This window comes from Odocoileus virginianus, chromosome 4 (genome assembly GCF_023699985.2).
Source record: "Odocoileus virginianus isolate 20LAN1187 ecotype Illinois chromosome 4, Ovbor_1.2, whole genome shotgun sequence".
Lineage (NCBI taxonomy): Eukaryota > Metazoa > Chordata > Mammalia > Artiodactyla > Cervidae > Odocoileus > Odocoileus virginianus.
Genome location: NC_069677.1, coordinates 2,368,539 through 2,388,359, shown reverse-complemented (window position 1 = coordinate 2,388,359; position 19,821 = coordinate 2,368,539). Strand labels below are relative to the sequence as shown.

General features: G+C 35.6%; 1 protein-coding gene across 18 annotated transcripts in view; it reads left to right on the top strand.

The window, feature by feature from the left end:
• The window catches only part of ZBTB20 (zinc finger and BTB domain containing 20), a 1,026,540-nt gene that overhangs the window by 333,575 nt on the left and 673,144 nt on the right, over nucleotides 1-19,821 (top strand). For 17 of the 18 annotated variants that reach the window (XM_070465969.1, XM_070465979.1, XM_070465975.1 and 14 more), the window contains one exon: nucleotides 2,721-2,794. The exons of the other annotated variant lie outside the window; for it this stretch is intronic. The gene's annotated coding sequence lies outside the window, so the exon portion shown is untranslated. The remainder of the gene's footprint in view (nucleotides 1-2,720; nucleotides 2,795-19,821) is intronic. 18 annotated transcript variants of the gene reach the window in all.

Sequence of the window (19,821 nt, the reverse complement as noted above, 5' to 3'; positions counted from 1 at the left end):
GCCTGGCAAAATTCTATCTTGATTAAAGAAGTCTGACATTGGTGGTCAATTTTAATAATAACTAAGGTTGTTCTGGATAACTTGAAAAATTTTTAATAGATTTTGGAACTTGAAATGTCAAGAGCAAGCTATTCTAATTGATGACACATACTCCAGAAATCTAGTATTTTAAAGGTGGATTCAGTGTATAGTACTGAACTTGACAAAAATAGAAGTTGAAAAGTAGACAATTGTGCCAAAAATAAGATCCTAGTCTTAACTTCTCTGCTCCTTAATCTAATCTGGCATGCCTTCAGAATATTTCACTTTCTTGATGACCAATCTTCTAGTTTCTAACCAATACTTAACCCCATTGCATAGTAGCAGCGTTAATGATTTCTCATGGGGCTGATATGAATAGGAACCGCATTCATATCAAAGACAACTGGTCCCACTTCCAGGTCCATCTTTGGGCCAAGATACGTAGTCGCCAACAGTGAGTTGGCGACTGTATTTTTTGAGTCCTGGCGCAAAGTAAGATCCATCTGTTTTGCCCAGCCGTTTGCTTGAGTGCCACAAAATGGTCCTGTTATTAGTCTTATTTGCAGTCCTATTTAAGGTTAGGGGATAACATAAATAAACTTCAGTCCTCCTTATGATGAATGTAGCATGGGAATTAAAAGTGGTGGTGGTGGTAGTGGTAAGTGATGTTGCGTCTCTCTTTTCTCAATTGTTCTGTTTTCTTTGGATTGGAAAACAGACATTTAAGAATGAGTTTGTCATCTGGAAGGATAGTTGTGACCAAGTTTCCCTCAACAGGATACAAGATGTTATTTTTGAGCTTCATTACCCACACCAAGCAGGAAAAAAGAGAAAGGGAAAAAATAAATAAGGAGGAAAGTGAAAGTAAGGAATGAACAGGCAGAGACAGAGAAGGGAACAGAAAGGTCAGAGGAGAAAGAGGAATGACATGCGAAGAGGAGAATATCACTTAGTGGACTTTCTGTTCATAGAAAATGCTTTATTGCTTTGAACTGAGTTCAGTTCACTCAACATCTGGTGAATTAAGGAAAAGGAAATCTGACGTTAAATTGAACTGCAAGTTGTCAGTTAAATAGTTTATACATAAATATGCAGTCTTGTTGCCATCACCTTTTCTTATCTAAACTAGACAGTGAATCAGTTTCACTAACCACATGTGATCGGTGAGTAGAACAGTATCAATTGGTGATTCAGATTTATATAGAGATAGGCAGCTCTTATATTTCTGAATCATTTATTAGGGATTATTGTTATTTCGACATTATTTCTGAGCATGAGTTATTTTTGTCAGCTTCTTCTAGAATGTTTTGTTGCCTTATAAGGAAATATGTGCACTCCCCCCCTCATAGTCAGTTGTCCCTGGTGACGCCTCCATAATTTCTGTCTTTACACTGGTGGCTTTTAGTCCAATTCAGGCATGTGAGAAGCAGGGGAAAAGTTTAGTTAGTCAGTGATTTTTTTTTATTTTTTATTTTTGTGTATCCATTCTTGGATAGATCTAGTGAATTTGAACCAGTTTGAAATTACAACCTGTATGTATCAAACAGACACAATACACAAAATATTCTTTTATATAATCCAAGGGAAAAAGAAAGTAGAACTCACAAGTAAGAAATAGATACATTTTCTAAAAATAGATGCAGTTTCAAGGCTGATTTATGATTATGCTCTTATATGTGGAGATGTTAAAATATTACCTTGCATTAATATGAAGATGGACATAAACATACCACATTTAGTGCTACAAATATATAAAAAATGGACTGCCATGATATAAAGTAAAAGATAATTGTGTTATCTCCTTTTTATACTAAAAAATCTATATTTTTCTAAGCCTGTTGTATCAGTTATTTGAAGCTAAAAATAAGGATGACTTAATCCTGTCTTTTTTTAAACTATTATTTATAGGTGATCTTGTATGAAAAAATAGAGGATTAAAAAAATTAATATGACATTTTAAGCCCAGATAGTTATTAAATACTTTTATCTTAATGCCTGGACTCTTAATTCAAAAATTAAAAATACATATTTTAAAAGATGCATTTATTGTTATTTAAACCAAACAGGGTAGTTTAAACCCTGATGGTCTTCCCATGTTGCTTCAAACGACAGTGCTTCATACAAAAAGCTATATAATATGATGTGATCTGGAGTGCACTAAACCCTTAATACCTTGCAATGGGCATTTGTATTGCTAAATATGTTTCTTTGCCTTTGCTTCACCATTTGCCCCTCAGTCATTTGAAAGTAGTGGGTCTAATGTTATTTTCCAATTTTATTTGAAGTTGTAATTTCCCTTTAATATGTGTATTCAGACTGTAGATTTTCTTCTTTATTCTCTGAAATAACCTTGTATGTAATCTTGAAGCTTTGAAATTGTTTAGGGTTTTTTTTTTTTAATCACAATATAGGTAAAATTTAGAAACACTGACTTTCTAGTCATATCATTATGAAGTCCTTAACATGGAGGCATATTTTGTTTTTCAGAATTGCTTTTTTTCCTCTTTAGATCCTTTTCTTTTCATTAAAAAACTACTCTGGGAAGAGGGTTTTTTTTTTTTTTTTCTTAACAGAAAAAAAAGCTACGCTTGACTGATAATGCATTGCTTTGGATGGTGAAACATTATGAAAGTTTAATTTTTAATTAAATCTGAAATACCAATTATAACTGAAAGAGATTTTAACCTGTTTCTTTTCAGACTGCCTGAAGTTACATTTAGAGACTGAAATCACTGCACCTTAAAAACAAAAGATTGAGCTGCACTGCATTCCTGTGAGTGAAAGCTTCCTCTACCTTCCCCTGTGTTTTTGTGACCCACTCAAAAAGGGACAAAAATAGTGGTCACATAGTAACCAGACATGAGTAAGAAATTTTAATATCCCTGAAGAAATACATGTTTAAATGTTTCCTTCTTTAAAAAAAGAAAATTTATAGTGCTCAATATTCAGTATGTCTTTTTTATCCAACCTAAATTGTGAATCCTTGCTCTTGGCTGGTTTGAATTGCGTTCGGGAGGGTGTCACCCACTGTGCATCAGCACAGTGACACACACCCTGTCAGGAAGGATTCTTACATTTTGGTACAAGTCTCTTTGAAAGTAACAGATTTCTAATGGAATCAAAATAGACTCTGTCTTTCCTTTGTGATGTCATTAGAAATTTTTAGCCTTTGTGTCAGTGTAAATGGAGAGAAAGAAAGTTCATGATGACATCACAAGATTCTGTTGCCTTGAGGACTTTGGGCAAAACTAAGTAAAATGCATAATTCCCTTGTGTTCGTGTGTTCCCCATTCTGCTATGAAGCAGTCAAAATAGCACATCTTATGTCTTCCCGTGAGCTACAAGGCTGTCTCTCAGAGCCCCATTGTTCCATAAATGCATGTCAGAGTCTACCACAGTCTGGTCTACCCTTATTTAGCTGCTGTTTTGTCAATGTACTTGGAAGAACAATTAACATTTGGGATTTCAATGTCTGAATAACAGGCAGTGAATAGAACCCAAGTATATAAAAGATTCAGATGCCCAGGGTAAGAAAACAGAAGCTTATAGTTGATGGGGGAAAAGGAAAGACACTTTAATGCCTCACTCAAAGGTTATGAAATACAAGGAAATTCAATGTGATAATTTTTTAAATTTTAGATCAAAATATATATTTTGGTATTGAAATCCAGCAGGTTATGATGTCTTCGTAAGTTTTCATTTAATGTGCTATGAGGTCTTTTGCTAGAGAGTCTTAAAACACTTAAACAGCATTCATCCCCTTGTGTCATTGTTGGAATGCCAAATGTAGGGTGTATTGCATTGTGATTTTCAGAGTGTCACAGTGCCTTTAGACAGAGTATACTAAAGGTGATTCAGATGACTTCTTCCATTTTCACTTTGGTTTACTTCACTCTTTCATTATCAACTACAGTTCTCATATGTTTACTGTAGACAGTTCTGATATCACTTAAACATCCCTGCCTGTTGTCTAAACTCTTGCTAGGTCCATTTTTTTTGGAAAGATGATGCATGGACAGAACAAGATCACCTCACTGTCAGGGTATCTGGTGAACTGGAGGGAACTTTGGCAGCTTATATTAATGTATGTTGTCCACTGAGCACAGTGCCTGGGTGATATGAATGAAAAATGATGGTTATTGTTATTTTTGTCATAACTACAAGAGTCAGGAACTATAGATGGTAAGCTCTCTAAAATCAGGGTCTATTTCTTATTCATTTTTGTATCCCCAGTGCTTGGCATAGTAATAGTAATCAAGAAATAGCTATTGTTATTAGTACAATTAGGAAATTTAAGTCAGAACTTTAGGATTTATTCATTCAAAAATTATTTATTATGAAGATGTGTTGAATGAAGTTTTTGACAGTGAAGAAAATAATTATAAAGGAATTTGTCAAAGACAAACCTATTATTCACCATATAACATTAGACATCAGTTTCCTAGCCCTTGTCTTTTTTTACTTTATGCTTCTTTCTCCTGACCAGAATGAGAAATGCCCATTCAAACCATATCATTTTTGTCTGTGAAGTGGTCTTCACTAGTTTTCCATCTAGTTGTGTCTTAAATCTCATATACTGAAGTCATCTCCAAAGATAAATCTATCTGACTTTAGGATGGATGGTGCTGTGTACCTGTGTGCCTATGTAGTAGATTGTGCTTCAAGAAAATGGGGCAAGTGGTACAAAAGATATTGGGTCAAGAGACCAGAGATTTGGGAAGTTGCCATTAGAAACTTCTACTTTCAGTGCATTGAGAGCCAGAACCAATTTCTCAGCACAAATAAGATGACAGCATTCCTTAGAACTCAGAACCATTTGACCCCTTCTAAATTTAGCTTCCTGGTTTCTTTCTTTTTTTTTTTTTTTTTTGGCTTGTTTTGCTTTGTTTTTAACATAAAGTTATCTGCCCCCCAACACCAATTTTAATTTATTTCTAAAAGGGGTTCCTTCATTTTTATTAAATTAGCTTCTGGTGATGCAAATGAAGACTCTCATAAAACTTGGCCTCTGAGGCAAAGCTAAAATGATAAAATTTAAGCTTCATGAATTGTACTGTTATCATGTGGAATAATGTTTAGGGACATCAAAGAACTTTATAAACACATTTTGTATTTTTTAAGATTGAAAGATTGAGGTGAAAGGAATTTAAGGGCAAAGCATCATCAAAAATTACAGGTAGAAAGTATATAAGAAATAAAAAGTCCAGTCATCTCATTTTGAAATAAGTAAATTGAGGCCCAGGGTAGGGCATGCAGGTTACCCAAATGATACTGACTACCAATGCAAATCATCCTCAGACATCTAGGACTGAGAGTAAAGCCAGTTTTAGACTCTGAGTCTTTGATCTTTCTTCTGCACTCAGAGTCTGAGCTGTGTTTGCTGAAGAACAAACTGTCTTAGGCTCATCTTATGAGACCCACTTAATTGTGGTGCCCTCTTCCAGCTGTCCAAAATTCATATATAAACAGCATTATGGTATATTTTGATATTATGCCTCTGGTTGTACATTGAGTCACATAGAGGTAAAATTATGTCATATAGAGGCAGTTAAATTTATTGATTTAATATTCTTTATGATGATTTATGGGGCTTCCCAGGTGGCATGAGTGGTAAAGAAACCATCTGCCAGTGCAGGAGACATAAGAGACATGGATTTGATCCCTGGGTTGGGAAGATCCTCTGGAGGAGAGCATGCAACCCACTCCAGTATTCTTGCCTGGAGAATCCCCTGGACAAAGGAGCCTGGTAGGCTATAGCCCATAGGTTTGTGCAGAGTCAGACACGACTGAAGCAACAGCACGCATGCATGATGATTTACAAAGCAGACAGAAGGCCATTAGAAACTTCAATAGTCTAATTGGACTTATAGGCAAGATAATACCGGTGATCTGAACAGAGCCATTGTGACATGGAATTCAGACTTCCCAAGAGGGTGCATCATGCATGGTGTCAGAATGTCATTGTTGCCAAGGGTCCTTTCCATCAGAGAAAAGTTTTTTGTGTCTGAAAAAGTTGAAATAAACTTCAATAATTTAAAATGAATTACTTGCTCTAGTAATTTATTTCAGGTTTCCTTTATTGGATTCTGTCATTTAGCAATCCAAAGAGACCAGTGTAGGAACTTTTTTATTATTTTACCCAGAGCTAAATCCTGGGTAGTTTCTTTCTCAAAGGTATTTGTCTCTTCCAGAACTTCCCACCTCCCACCATGAAGAAACTCAAGTCACTGTGGATAAAAAATTGGTGGCCTAAGTCTTTGTGTCCCAAACAAGGAGACATTGTTCTGCCTTAAAACATTTCATGGAAGCTTTGGCATATAAAGAAGGGAAAATTAGAGAATGAGGATGCCAGAGCAAGGCCTTAGATGTAGGTACCCATCAAAGTTTCTCCTCAGACCTCTTCCCTCTTTTTTCTATAATAATGAATTGAAATTTATTTTATGCCTCTTATGAGCAATTAATTTTACCAGAATATATAGATAAATAATGCCTATTTTCTATTATCAAGGAGTTCATAATCTAGTTGGACAACAGATACATCTTTCTTATAGATAAAATATTTTATGGATATAGTAGAGGAAGTAAATGGTTATCACTTCTTCTGGTCCATCAAGATAAAATATAATATTAATAAACAGTCTAAGCAGAGGGGAATTGAAGAAAGAATGGTAGTGGTGTGATCTGATTATAGAATGGGGCTTCCCTGGTAACTCAGATGGACTATGCAATGCTGGTTGGGGCCAGTGTTCCTGAAGTATAGGTTGCAACTCATTCGTAGGTCATGAAATCTGTTTAGAGGCTCACAGTCAGCATGCTTTTAAGAACTAGAATCAAAGAAAAAAGTGTATAAAAATAGGGTGTTTCAAATTTTTAAGATAACAGATTGAAAAATAAATATCTTACTGGGAATCATACTATAAAAATATGAAAGCACATATGAAATACTCAACTGGTAAAATCCTGACTAAGGGATATTATTTCCCCCTTGTTTTCACAAATGAGAATGTAGAAGAAATAAGCAGTTTGTCCCAGGTCATACACAAGGCAAATAGTTGAGATAGGATGTGAATATGTCTGTCAAACACCGCATGCATACTTTTCCCATGATTTGACACTTTTTCAGGGTTGTGTGACTTCGTTTATTTCACTGTTGATACCTCACACATTTGTATCTTAAATCTCAAATTATAGCCCTATATTTCCAATTTCCTTATTTAAATCTTCAACTAGGTATCACACCACTTTCTCAGAATCACTATATCAAAATTGTAATTATCTTCCTAGTTAAAAAATCCTCCTTTTGACTATCCTGATATTTTTTAACCCCAATTGTCAAGGTCATCTTGACTCAAAATATCTCATTCTTGCCTCTTCTATCCCCCTATGTATCCAATAAATGGCCAATATTTCTCCTTTTCTTGGTACCTCTGTCCTCGTCAAGTTTTCATCTTCTAATCTCTTAGTTGGGAGAAGCAGAGGGAAGGGAGATCTGTTCATCCTAAATACTGTTGCTCCATTGGGTTTCATGAAGCAGGAGCCCTAAGATATTGTCACTTTTTTTCAGACAAAACTTTAATATTCTATATTAATTACCAAACAATTCCTAACCAATATTCCTGAACACTCTAAAATCTAATTTTATCCCCATTGTTTACTTACTTTTATGATTTAATATACTGTATTCTTAGGCCAAATTTCCTCACCCACATCTGTTAGTGTTGTTTCTGTTATTTGAAATGTTCATCATTCTGTATTTCCATATGCAAATCTAACACATCTTTCCTGGCTACTTTAAATGCTATTTATTTTTATGAAACCTTCTCTCCCTGACCTAGCCAGAAATAATATACTCTCCCCTATCTAGCAAACTAACAGCACATGTAGTAGCCCTGCCAACAGTTTCATTTTGGACATCTAGTGTTTAAAGCTGTGAGAGATGTATATGTTTTAAGCTAACAAGTTGGGCTTCCTGGTGGCTCAAATGGCAAAGAATAATTTGTTACCAAAGCCTAAAAATCTAGTGCATCGCCCACCTACACTTTTTTTAAGACATGAGTTACTTTCTATATTTTTAAACAATATTTATGAGCATGTCTTATTTTTTTTTACTAGAAAGCATATTCTTAAGGTTAGAGTCCATATTAATTGATATTTCTCAACCCTGTAGAATCTACCGCAATAGAATCATTAATTCAATATTCAACCATGCCAAATAGTGAGAATATAGAATTGATCCCTTAGGATCTCATGAAATTTATAGTCTTCTAAGGAAATCAGACATTAAATAAGTAAACAAATAATTATAAAATTAAAAATTGTAGTCCATGAGAAGAGCTAATAGGTATGCAAGACAAGAATGGGTGGAGAAAATCTATTATACTTTCCACTGGGTGCTCAGGAAAGAATTCTTAGAGAAAGTGTTGTTTAAGTTGAGACTTTGAAAGACAGAACCAGCCAGGTGAAAATTTTGGGGTGGGGATGGAAGCATGAGAGGGGAAAAAGTTCCAGGCAGACACAGCATGGACAAAGCCCTGAGGCAAGGGCAAACTGTGAATTCAAGGAAATAAACAAGATTCCAGAGTAGCTAAAGCAAAAGGAGGAAAAGAGGAGAGTAACTGGAGGTGAGGTCAGAGGAGTAGCCAGGGTGGGGAATTTGGATTTTATTCTGAATACACTGGAAAAGCACATAGTAGACATGCGGATAAATAAATGTTAATTAAAGAATAGCTTAAGAATAGAGCAAGATGAAGACAATTCAAAGGTACTTTGTAAATATAAGCTGATAGATCTATGTATTTGTTTTGAAGCCTTACTGAAAGTTTACTTCTGAATGTGAGGAGGGCTTGGAATTTTGAAACAGAGTTTGAAACTAGTTCACAACATGTTCCCCATCTACATAACCAAAATAGTCTCTGACAACCTTCTAAGATAAGGTCAAGTTAATTTTATTTCCTTTCTAGTTAATAATTAAAATTCTGTTGCTGGTTAATGACTCTGTTATTTTTGTTTATTTTTAAGTGCCCATTCTGTAATGTGGAAATGAGTACCAAAAAAAGTGTTTTACTCTTATAATGTATTTTTAACTTTTAAACCTTAATCATATTTTTAATTTTAGTGAATTTTATCATGTGCAATGGCCAGGGGCCTGGAGGCATAAAAAGCCTTGAAAATAAATCCTCATTTTCCTCATTAATGCTACCTATATTATGACTAAATTTCTGGATTAGAAACAAGCCAAACTGTCTTTAAAGTATGATGCATTAATATTCTGGAATGCCACTAAATCAAAAGAGAGATATTGGTTTGTTTGCAAAGTAATGGAAATTATCCCCTTTTGCAATTAAAGAAGAAATAGAGTAGAGAGAATGTGAAAATTAAACCATAGAGAACTAGGTTAAGCTCTAAATCTATGAGTACTTATCCACTGTAACTCAGTCAAAAGACACTAGAATCTTAAAATATTGTGTCTATAGAGAATTTTAGAAATTATTTATTCCAGTCTCCTCATTTTGGAAATGAATGTAATTTAGGCCTAGAATTCCTGTTCAAGTTGTACAGTTAAACATTTAATGGCAGGGCTGGAACTCTAATTCTTAAGAGCCAGATTATCACAGCCAAACCAGCTAATCTATGATCAAAGCCCCTATTGTAACCCTTTCAAGGTCTTGGTTGGAAAAAGGAATATTAAGTATAGGAGATGAGTCTACAGACAAGTTTTAATTAATAAAAATCTGAACAATAAGTATTACTCACAATCTGTTTACTTAATGTACCAGATGCTTTATATAAGTTGTCTTTAATCCTCACTACCACGCTCAGCAACCACTCAGCAAACTCGGAATAATTTCCATTTTATAATGAGAATACTGAGATCCAGAAAGATTAAGTAACATCCAAGATTGCAAAGACAGTAAGTGAGTCTTGTATTGATGCCAGACCTAACTGATTCAAACCCTGTGCTGTCTCCTGCTGGGTGTTTTTATCTGGTGCATTTTGTTATCACTTTAGGTCATGTGGTCATAGAGGTCACTAGTTCTCTAATAGTCCAAATGTCTAAAAAATACTAGGAAGTTTTTTGAAAAAAGTTACCTTTTTCTTTAGGTAAGGTGCCCTCTCTGCACAAAGCTCTTTACATTTAACTCTTCCAATGTCTCAAAATAGATGCTATAACCTTTAGTTTACATTTTTAGGAAACAGGATCAGTGAGATTAAATAGCACCATCTTCAATTCCCCATGTTATTGTAAAAGCCGAAGCCAGTGTTCAAACATAGATTTATCTGACCCAAGTATTCTTTCCATTATTATACCCACACGCCAAGTCTTCTCTTCTCCTGGATGCTAGTCTTCTATGGTCCACATACCTCAACTCCTTATATGGCAAAGTAGAACTTAAAACATGGTCTCATAGATTTCCCAAGAAAAAAGACTATGTTGAGATGATGCTTTTATAATTAAGTTATGTTATCTTGCCTGGAAATAAATACAGAGCCCCTATACATGTTTCCATCTTTGAGAAATGAAGAGCTGGGAAAGAAAAGAGAAAGTGAAAGTTGCTCAGTCATGTCTGACTCTTTGTGAGCCCATGGACTATACAGTCCATGGAATACTCCAGACCAGAATACTGGAGTGGGTAGCCTTTCCCTTCTCCAGAAGATCTTCCCAACCCAGGGATCAAACCAGGGTTTCTTGCATTGTAGGCAGATTCTTTACCAACTGAGCTATCAGGGCTGGGAAGATTGGTCAAATCCATGACATAAGTCTTTCATTTCAACATCATCTTGACTCACAGTGTGTCTAAGTCCAAGATCCCAGTCATATCAAAGGAAAGGTACTACTAACTTTGATTGTCCTTGACAACCTCTTTGAAAAGAGAAAGAAATAAAATATTGTGTTGATTAGACTAATGAGAAAAAAGTGAGGTGTACATTTTCCTTCTGATGTCTAGCTTAATTGAAGTTTTATAAGCCTGATCAGAGATCTAGGTCAATGAAAGTGCACAGCTTACTGCTACTAAAAAAAAAGCAAAGTAGAAGCGAAGAAGAAAACCCAAACATAGTTATCAATTGTTACTATTATTTTGTAATGACCACTGAGGACTATGTTAGAAGCTAATTCCTTGTTGAAAGTAGGAGAGAGAGAGAGAGCGCGAGAGGAAGGGAAAGAGTAAGGGAGAGAGAGGAGAAAAGAGAATATGGATGAAGAGGAAGAGGGAGATGTTGAAACATTTGTTGATGTCACATCCTACTGCAAACATGATCCTGATTCCTTCCATGTCAACTTTTGCCACACCAGGTGTATATACCTCAATTCCTAAGGAGGTCATTTCTATTGTTGATACACTTGAATAATTATTCTAAACCTGTCACTATAGAATAGCACCAGTGTGCGTAACAAGTTTATGATAGTTAAAAGCAGTGGCTGTTATAGATCTGTAGTTGTTTTTTTCCCCGTTTCTTGAGTTTGACTTTCACGTCTTTTTATGTGAAAGCCCTTAGCAGTCCATTCAAATTTTCTAAAATAACTCAGTGAAAAACATCCTTCCTGCTTCACAGAAAGGACTTTGTTTTTTTACCTCATCCTTGCTCTTTCCAATATGTGGCCAGTAGCCTTAAATGAGTAAGTACATGAGTATATGTTTTGAATTGCTGGGTCTCCTCAGGAGAAAATTATGTTTCCTACAATATTGTAATATTTTGCTAAAAATCCAATTCTGGTTCAGTGTTTTGCTCTCAAAGAAATTTTGAAAGAAGGAAATGCCTTTGTAAGAAGGAGGAAGCTTATCTAATCTCTTCAAGACTGATGAGAAGCAATCAGGAGCCTTGTGACTCTTTGAAACAGTAAATTTCCAGGGAATTAGGCACACGTTTCTCAAGAACAATAAAGAGTGTTACACTTCAGGTTGCCGCACATTGACTCCAAATGCACTGCTTCATGTATCCCAAATGGCAATTTGAAAACACCATTTTTTGAATAAACTGGAAAAGGAAGGAGGCCATGCTGAACTGACATTCTTTCAGGAGGTCATGAGAAATGGAATACCAAATGAAGTCATTCTTCTGGTTAGTATCAGATTCTCAGGGTTGTAAACGTCTTATGATAAAATGTCTTCAGCGATATAGGAAAATAATAGTTATTGAGTATTAGATTTAGATTTTTTATGAAGTTGTTTATATATTTGCAATTGTACCAACTTAACCATATGAAATTTGTGTAATCTTCACTACAATTTTACTGAACTATTCTTTGTTTACTTTATTTGAATGCTGTAGAACTTTATCAAATAATCAATAACCAATGTATGTCTACCATTGTTATCGTTGCCATTGTTGTTACTGTGTTCTGTTTTCTTCTATGGATTAGGGCTTCCAGGAATAGCTGTGAGCCTGGGTTACACATTCAGTGCTACACTTGTCTTATCTTCTTATAGAACTGGAAAGTGGGAGGGACCAACTAGATTGGTTGCTCAGATTCATCTCACCTAGAAAGCTTGTCAGCATAATTTTATTTACAAGTCCTTTTAGTAGATAGAGAAACAGTTTACATGAAAAGCTCTCTTTTTGTAAAATAAAAACCGACTCTATCATGCTATACAAGACTCTGATTTATGACATAATACCATCCACATAATCTCTGCAGTTACCACTAAGAAGGCAGCCAGTATAACTGAGAGGAAGGACCATGGGGCTGACTATCTGGAGACTTGATTCAGGCATTGTCAAAACAATTTTTTCTTAAGATCATTTTCCTTATCTGTAGGGGACACTTTTCTCTATCTTACAGATATTATGCAAAGAAGTCAAATGATATATATTAAGTATTTAGAGTTCCACAGAATAAAGATAGCTCATAAATATCATGTATTACTATCACAGTAAAAGTATTAGTAGAATTATAAATCACTCTGAGGTCTCAAGAGTAAGGTGCTTTATCTGAGTTCTTAGTGGTTAGAAATTAGTTTGTTTCTTGAGTTGCCATGTAGAGAAGTACTCTGTTGTTGCTAAGTACTATTCACACTTTGGAAACAATGGCTAAGAATGAATTACTAGTGATAAATTGCTTCCTTTAAAGATTTATTTTAAAAAATTTATTATTTATTTAAAGATTTATATTAAAGCATTCTTTATTATAAATTCTCTAAGCAGATTCTCTTCAAATTAAAAAAATACTTTTAAACTGCTATATTTCCCACATTAGACTGATTTTATTTTTTGAGGGAAAGTACCATGGATAATTTATTAATGTTTACAATCACTAAACTGGCCGCAGATAGATATTCAGTAACTGTTTGTTGAGTATCCTGTGTAAAAATTTGGTAAGGTTTTATTAAAATTTGCTTTAAAAAAAGAATACTGAATTAATTAATTTGACTACATGTATACCATGTGGTATATGATGATATTTAAGATTATATGTTGTTGTTCAGTCACTATATTGTGTCTGACTCTTCGCGACCTCATGGACTGTAGCACACCAGGTCCTCTGTCCCCTACTATCTCCCAGAGTCTGCTTAATTCATGTCCATTGAGTCAGTGATGCTATGTAACCATCTCATTTTCTGTCACTCCCTTCTCCTTCTGCCTTCAGTCTTTCCCAGCATTAGGGTCTTTTCCAGTAAACTGGCTCTTCACATAAGGTGGCCAAAGTACTAGAGCCTCAGCTTCAGCATCAGTCCTTCTAATGAATATTCACTGTTGATTTAATTTAGGATTGACTGTTTGATCTCTGTACTAACTAAGGGACTCTCAAAAGTCTTCTCCAGCACCACAATTTTTTTTTCCATTTATTTTTATCAGTTGGAGGCTAATTACTTTACAATATTGTAGTGGTTTTTGCCATACATTGATATGAATCAGCCATGGATTTACATGTATTCCCCATCCTGAACCCCCCGCCCACCTCCCTCCCCATCCCATCCTTCTGGGTCATCCCAGTGCACCAGCCCCAAGCACTTGTCTCATGCATCAAACCTGGACTGGCGATCTGTTTCACGCTTGATAATATACATGTTTCGATGTTGTTCTCTTAGATTTCCCACCCTCGTCTTCTCCCACAGAGTCCAAAAGTCTGTCTGTACATCTGTGTCTCTTTTTCTGTCTTGCATATAGGGTTATTTTTACCATCTTTCTAAATTCCATATATATGCGTTAGTATACTGTATTGGTCTTTATCTTTCTGGCTTACTTCACTCTGTATAATGGGCTCCAGTTTCATCCATCTCATTAGAACTGATTCAAACGTATTCTTAAGCTGAGTAATATTTCATTGTGTATATGTACCATAGCTTCCTTATCCATTCGTCTGCTGATGGGCATCTAGGTTGCTTCCATGTCCTGGCTGCAATAAACAGTGCTGCAATGAACATTGGGGTACACGTATCTCTTTCAGTTCTGGTTTCCTCAGTGAGTATGCCCAGGAGTGGGATTGCTGTGTCATATGGCAGTTCTATTTCCAGTTTTTTAAGGAATCTCCACACTGTTCTCCATAGTGGCTGTACTAGTTTGCATTCCCACCAACAGTGTAAGAGGGTTCCCTTTTCTCCACACCTTCTCCAGCATTTGTTGCTTGTAGACTTTTGGATAGCAGCCATCCTGACTGGTGTGTAATGGTCCCTCATTGTGGTTTTCATTTGCATTTCTCTGATAATGAGTGATATCGAGCATCCTTTCATGTGTTTGTTAGCCATCTGTATGTTATCCTTGGAGAAATGTCTGTTTAGATCTTTGGGCTCTTTTGTGATTGGGTCATTTATTTTTCTGGAATTGAGCTGCAGGAGTTGCTTGTATATTTTTGAGATTAATGCTTTGTCTGTTGCTTCGTTTGCTATTATTTTCTCCCATTCTGAAGGCTGTCTTTTCACCTTGCTTACAGTTTCCTTTGTTATGCAAAAGCTTTTAAGTTTAATTAGGTCCCATTTGTTTATTTTTACTTTATTTCCAATATTCTGGGAGGTGGGTCATAGAGGCTCTTGCTGTGATTTATGTCAGTGAGTGTTTTGCCTATGTTCTCCTCTAGGAGTTTTATAGTTTCTGGTCTTACATTTAGATCTTTAATCCATTTTGAGTTTATTTTTGTGTATGGTGTTAGTGTTCTGGTTTCATTCTTTTACAAGTGGTTAACCAGTTTTCCCAGCAACACTTGTTAAAGAGGTTGTCTTTTTTCCATTGTATATTCTTGTCTCCTTTGTCGAAGATAATGTGTCCATACATACATGGGTTTATCTCTGGGCTTTCTATTTTGTTCCATTGATCTATATTTCTGTCTTTGTGCCAGTACCATATTGTCTTGATGACTGAGGCTTTGTGGTAGAGTCTGAAGTCAAGTAGGTTGATTCCTCCAGTTCCATTCTTCTTTCTCAAGATTGCTTTGGCTATTCGAGGTTTTTTATATTTCCATACAAATTGTGAAATTATTTGTTCTAGTTCTGTGAAGAATACCATTGTTAGCTTGATAGGGAGTGCATTGAATCTATAGATTGCTTTGGGTAGTATAGCCATTTTGACAATATTGATTCTTCCAATCCATGAACATGGTATATTTCTCCATCTATTTGTGTCCTCTTTGATTTCTTTCATCAGTGTTTTATAGTTTTTTATATATAGGTCTTTTGTTTATTTAGGTAGGTATACTCCAAAGTATTTTATTCTTTTTGTTGCAATGGTGAATGGTATTGTTTCCTTAATTTCTCTTTCTGTTTTCTCATTGTTGATGTATAGGAATGCAAGGGATTTCTGTGTGTTAATTTTATATCCTGCAAAATTACTGTTTTCATTGATTAGCTGTAGTAATTTTCTGGTAGAGTCTTTAGGGTTTTCTATATAGAGGATCATGTCGTCTGCAAACAGTGAGAGTTTTACTTCTTCTTTTCCTATCTCAATTCCTTTTATTTCTTTTTCTGCTCCAATTGCTGTGGCCAACACTTCCAATACTATGTTGAATAATAGTGGTGAGAGTGGACACCTTGTCTTGTTCCTGACTTTAAGGGAAATGCTTTCAATTTTTCACCATTGAGGATAATGTTTGCTGTGGGTTTGTCATATATAGCTTTTATTATGTTGAGGTATGTTCCTTCTATACCTGCTTTCTGGAGAGTTTTTGTCATAAATGGATGTTGAATTCTGTCAAAGGCTTTTTCTGCATCTATTGAGATAATCATATGGTTTTTATCTTTCAATTTGTTAATGTGGTGTATTACATTGATTGATTTGTGGATATTAAAGAATCCTTGCATTCCTGGGAAAAAGCCCACTTGGTCATGATGTATGATCTTTTATGATATTGTTGGATTCTGTTTCTAGAATTTTGGTAAGGACATTTGCATCCATGTTCATCAGTGATATTGGCCTGTAGTTTTCTTTTTTGTGGCACCTTTGTCTGGTTTTGGTATTAGGGTGATGGTGGCCTCATAGAATGAGTTTGGTAGTTTACCTTCTTCTGCAATTTTCTGGAAGAGTTTGAGTAAGATAGATGTTAGCTCTTCTCTGAAGTTCTGGTAGAATTCAGCTGTGAAGCCATCTGGTCCTGGGCTTTTGTTTGCTGGAAGATTTCTGATTACAGTTTCGATTTCCTTGCTTGTGATGGGTCTGTTAAGATCTTCTATTTCTTCCTGGTTCAGTTTTGGAAAGTTATACTTTTCTAAGAATTTGTCCATTTCTTCCAAGTTGTCTATTTTATTGGCATAGTGATGGTGGTAGTAGTCTCTTATGATCCTTTGTATTTCAGTGTTGTCTGTTGTGATCTCTCCATTTTCATTTCTAATTTTGTTGATTTGGTTCTTCTCCCTTTGTTTCTTGATGAGTCTGGCTAATGGTTTGTTAATTTTATTTATCTTTTCAAAAAACCAACTTTTAGTTTTGTTGATTTTTGCTGTGGTCTCTTTTGTTTCTATTGCATTTATTTCTGCCCTAATTTTTAAGATTTCTTTCCTTCTACTATCCCTGGGGTTCTTCATTTTTCCTTCTCTAGTTGCTTTAGGTGTAGAGTTAGGTTATTTATTTGACTTTTCTTGTTTCTTGTGGTAAGCCTGTATTGCTATGAACCTTCCCCTTAGCACTGCTTTTACAGTATCCCATAGGTTTACGTTGTTGTGTTTTCATTTTCATTCGTTACTATGCATATTTATTTGTTGGTTATTCAGAAGCGTGTTATTTAGCCTCCATATGTTGGAATTTTTAATAGTTTTTTTTCCTGTAATTGAGATCTAATCTTAGTGCATTGTGGTCAGGAAAGATGACGGGAATGATTTCAATTTTTTTGAATTTACCAAAACTAGATTTATGGCACAGGATGTGGTCTATTCTGGAGAAGGTTCCATGTGCACTTGAGAAAAAGGTGAAATTGATTGTTTTGGGGTGAAATGTCCTATAGATATCAATTAGGTCTAGGTCAATTGTGTCATTTTAAGTTTGTGTTCCTTGTTAATCTTCTGTTTAGTTGATCTGTTCATAGGTGTAAGTGGGGTATTAAAGTCCACTATTATTGTGTTTTTGTTAATTTCCCCTTTCATACTCATTAGCATTTGCCTTACATGTTCCGGTGCTCCTATGTTGGGTGCATATATATTTATAATTGTTATATCTTCTTCTTGGATTGATCCTTTGATCATTATGTAGTGTCCTTCTTTGTCTCTTTTCACAGCCTTTATTTTGAAGTCTATTTTATCTGATATGAGTATTGCGACTCCTGCTTTCTTTTGGTCTCCATTTGCATGAAATATTTTTTTCCAGCCCTTCACATTCAGTCTGTATGTGTCCCTTGTTTTGAGGTGGGTCTCTTGTAGACAGCATATATAGAGGTCTTGCTTTTGTATCCATTCATCCAGTCTTTGTCTTTTGGGTGGGGCATTCAACCCATTTACATTTAAGGTAATTATTGATAAGTATGGTCCTGTTGCCATTTACTTTGTTGTTTTGGGTTCGTGTTTATACAACCTTTCTGTGTTTCCTGTCTAGAGAGGATCCTTTAGCATTTGTTGAAGAGCTGGTTTGTTGGTGCTGAATTATCTCAGCTTTTGCTTCTCTGTAAAGCTTTTGAATTCTCCTTCATATCTAAATGAGATCCTTGCTGGGTACAGTAATCTGGGTTTTAGGTTATTCTCTTTCATTACTTTAAGTATGTCCTGCCATTCCCTTCTGGCCTGAAGAGTTTCTATTGAAAGATCAGCTGTTATCCTTATGGGAATCCCTTTGTGTGTTATTTGTTGTTTCTCCCTTGCTGCTTTTAATATTTGTTCTTTGTGTTTGATCTTTGTTAATTTGATTAATATGTGTCTTGGAGTGTTTCACCTTGGGTTTATCCTGTTTGGGACTCTCTGGGTTTCTTGGATTTGGGTGGCTATTTCCTTCCCCATTTTGGGGAAGTTTTCAGCTATTATCTCCTCAAATATCTTCTCATGGCCTTTCTTTTTGTCTTCTTCTTCTGGAACTCCTATGATTCGAATGTTGGGGTGTTTCATGTTGTCCCAGGGGTCCCTGAGGTTGTCCTCATTTCTTTTGATTCTTTTTTCTTTTTCCTTCTCTGCTTCATTTATTTCCACCATTTTATCTTCTACCTCACTTATCTTCTGTCTCTGTTATTCTACTCTTGGTTCCTTCCAGAGTGTTTTTTATCTCATTTATTGCATTATTCATTTTTAATTGACTCTTTTTTATTTCTTCTAGGTCCTTGTTAAACATTTCTTGCATCTTCTCCATCTTTGTCTCCAGGTTATTTATCTGTAACTCCATTTTGTTTTCAAGATTTTGGATCATTTTTATTATCATTATTCTAAATTCTTTTTCAGATAGTTTCTCTATGTCCTCCTCTTTTGTTCGGCTTGGTGGGCATTTTTCGTGTTCCTTTACCTGCTGGGTATTTCTCTGCCTTTTCGTCTTATTTAGATTGCTCTGTTTGGGGTAGCCTTTCTCTATTCTGGTAGTCTGTGGTTCCTTTTTATTGTGAAGGTTTCTCCCAGTGGGTGGGTTTGGACGATGGCTTGTCAAGGTTTCCTGGTTAAGGAAGCTTTCGTCAGTGTTCTGGTGGGTGGAGCTGGATTTCTTCTCTCTGGAGTGCAATAGAGTGTCAAGTAGTGAGTATTGAGATGGGTCTATGGGTTTGGTGTGACTTTGGGCAGCCTGTATATTGACGCTCAGGTCTATGTTCCTGTGTTGCTGGAGAATTTGTGTGGTATGTCTTGCTCTGGAACTTATTGGCTCTTGGGTGGTGGTTCATTTCAGTGTAGGTATGGAGGCTTTTAGATGATCTCTTATTAATTAATGTTCCCTGTAGTCAGGAGTTCTCTGGTGTTCTCAAGTTTTGGGCTTAAGCCTCCTGCCTCTGGATTTCAGTCTTATTCTTTCAGTAGCCTCAAGACTTCTCCCTCCATACAGCACTGATAGTAAAACTTCTAGGTTAATGGTGAAAAGATTCTCCAGAGTGAGGGACACCCAGAGAGATTCACAGAGTTACATGAAGAAGAGGAGTGGGAGGAAAGAGATAAAGGTGAATAGGAGGAGAAAAGGGGGGACTTAAGAGGAGAGAGACAGATCTAGACAATACTCTGTTCCCTAAGTGTTCTTTGCAGCCCAGAACACCCACAGAGATTCACAGAATTGGATTGAGAAGAGAAAGGGGAGGTAGGAAATAGAGGTGATCTGGGGGAGAAAAAAGGAAAGTCAAAAGGGGGAGAGAGTAATCAAACCAGTAATCACTCTCCTGAGTAAAAATGGGCACTAAAGATTGGATTCTTAAATGTTCAAAATTGACATCAAATACTGAAAAACAAAGCTTAAAAATCTAGAGTAGAGGTTAGACTCTTAAAAATA